The sequence below is a fragment of the Ceratotherium simum genome, chromosome 16 (genome assembly GCF_057802395.1).
Source record: "Ceratotherium simum simum isolate JZ-2026a chromosome 16, ASM5780239v1, whole genome shotgun sequence".
NCBI lineage: Eukaryota > Metazoa > Chordata > Mammalia > Perissodactyla > Rhinocerotidae > Ceratotherium > Ceratotherium simum.
The window spans coordinates 14,079,531-14,082,532 of record NC_141915.1 but is presented as its reverse complement, the minus strand read 5'-3'; positions in this window follow the sequence as shown (position 1 = coordinate 14,082,532).

Sequence of the window (3,002 nt, the reverse complement as noted above, 5' to 3'; positions counted from 1 at the left end):
AAGGCTGAGGCAGGAAGGGAGAGGAGCAGGGGAGTGTGTCACAGCACCAAGGAGAGTCTGGAAGGCTGGTGAGATCTAGATGGGACCAGGGGACCAGTAAGCAGAGGGCAGGGAGGACGGGAGAACAAGCCAGAGACACGCCAGAGGCTGGAACCTGACTGGCCTTGTGAGCTGTCAAAGGAGGGTGGAATTTATTCCAAGGGCAATAGTAAAGCTTTGGAAAGGTTTTAAGCAGAGGAACAACAGGAATAACTTTCTTAAGAAAGTTCACCCTGAAGCACATGGAAAGATGCCCAACGTCATTAGTCATCAGGGAAATGCAAATCAAACCACAATGAGATACCAATTCACATCAGAAAATAACAAGTGTTGACAAGGATGTGGAAAAATTGGAACTCTCATACATTGCTGGGGGGAATGGAAAATGATGCAGCCACTTGGGAAAACAGTCTGGCAGTTCTTCAAAAGGTTAAAGATAAAGTTACCACATGACCCAGCAAATCCACTCCTAGGTATATACCCAAGAGAAATGAAAACATATGTCCACAGAAAAACTTGTATGTGAATGTTCATAGCAGCATTCCTCATAACAGCCAAAAATTGAAAACAACCCAAATGTCCATCAATTGATGAATGGATAAATAAAATGTGGTATATCCGCACAATGGAACATTATTCAGCAATAAAAAAAAAATGAAGTACTGATACATGCTACAACATGGATGAACTTCAAAAATATGTTTAGTGAAAGAAGCCAGTCACAAATAGCCACAAAGCGTATGACTCCATTTATATGAAATGTTCAGAATATCAAATCCATAGAGACAGAAAGTAGTTAGTGGTTGCCAGGGGAGAGGGAATGGGGAGTGACTGCTAACGGGTACAAGGTTTCTTTTTGGTGATGAAAACGTTCTAAAATTGATTATGGTGATGATTGCACAACTCTGTGAAGATACTAAATGCCACTGAAGTATACACTTTAAATAGGTGAACTGTGTGCTATGGAAATTATATCTCAATAAAGCTGCTAACAACAAAAGTTCATCCCAGCTGCAGTGTGCAGAATGGAGAGAGAGAGACGGGGCAGAGACCAGTGAAGAGGCTGCTAAAGGGGTGGAGTGGGAGAAGAAAGTGGTTAACCTAAGGGGAGGGATTCATGGGATCAGACTAGAGGAGGCCAGGGGAGGAGACTTTACATCTTGTGGCGGGCTCCACAAGTTCTCCTGGGTAGCTGGTACCTCTCCAAGAGAGAGTGGGAAACTGAAATGAGGTATCTGCAATTATTGTCAAGCAGCAAAAACGTATTTAAAATCTCATACATGTAAAGACCATGAGGAATACAGAAAAGTGTGTAGCCTGCTGCCCACATGCACAAGGAATGCCCAGGATAGAAGCACACTGAGCTGCCCGCCAGGGGACTGTCCTGGCTCTCCATCCTCGCTCTCCAACTCCAAAGAAAGGGCCTGGGCACTCAGGGCACGCGTGAGATGTTGCAAGATCCGAGTGCGGGCTGGCGAGCAAGAGAGGCTAAGGCCAATAGCTTTGGGAAATATACTTAAATTCTTTAAAGATACTTTTCTGGGTTCTGTGCGTTTGTAGGAACTGCAAGGCTGCTGAAGTGGGCATTTTTCTTGGTTAGATCAAAGACTCAGTTTTGACTACACACCACCACCCTTCTAGAAAGTCTTCCCTGATCTCTACCAGGAGACTGGTGAGGGCTGAAAGGCCATGGGACAGAAGGGCCTGAACTACTGCTGGGAAAGGGTCAGGACTGGGAAACACAAAAGAAAGTCGAAGAAGGGGCATTTTCTGAACACTCAGAGATCACGTCAGTTGGGACCCTGACCACAAGAACATCTTTGTCCAACTAGTAGACCCAGAGACTGTAATGGAAATGGGATGGGGTAAGTCTCTGTCGACAACCTCATGCACACCTTCAGTGTCTCCCTGCCCCCCCCGACCTGCAACAAAAACTAGTGCTGGCCAGCCCACTGCAGCCATAGTTTGGGGAAGAGTCAAATACCACTAAGACACACCAACAAAGCCAGAAGCTCTGGTACCAGCCCATTCATTTACTAGACAGGGAAACTGAGGCCCAGGATCGTGGAGCAGAGCCAGGAGTTGGCATCCAGATCTCTGACTCTCAGGCCCCCGTACTTTTCACTCTACCAACTGCCAGACCCTGACTCCTCAAGAACCTGGCTCTCAGCTGGGTACTTCACAGAGCAACAAGAGCTGAGAAACCTCAGAAACCTTAGGTCTCAACTGGCAGAGAAACACAGAGCCATCTCTTTCCTAGAATCCTATTAGGAAGCTGAAACATGTCATGGTTATATGTTCTAATCTTTCTAAAGGGAGGGAAACAAATAGGTTAACCTACAAAACATAGACAATACAGTTTTCGTCGCAGCTCTCAAGACTCACAGCCCTTTACTTCCTCTATTAACAATAGTGTCCTGCGTTCAGTCGCACCACAGTGTAACCAGCATCACTGTGACCATTAGCTCAGCCACAAGTCAAGATCTCTAGAATCCAGGGCTCCACTGGGTACAGAAACACTCCAGACAGGAGACGATCTATGACATCGCAAAAGGGGCAAAAGTTTACTCTCTCTAACTCCTAACTTCTAGTGAATTCAAGTGAAACACTATTTTTAAGCCTGCAGAGGAATACAAACATTAAATACTTCAAAATAAAAATCAGACAGAAAGATAAAATAATCTACCACCCTTTCATGGCAAAATAACCTGAAAAGAGTTTAGAAATAAATGAACTAAAATTTCTAAACTATTATCTTATTTGCCAGTGTTGAAGATGTCTTCAGGTGCTAGAACTTAGAGACAGAAAGAATAAATAGCAATGTATCACCTCTAAAGTGATAATAAACAGGACCCCATCTCAGATGGATGGATTTTTTTCCTACAGTGGCCAAAAAGCAAGTTGAACTCTATGTACAACAGACTATACAATTAGGATCATTTAAAAGTAATGAGACTCCTCTC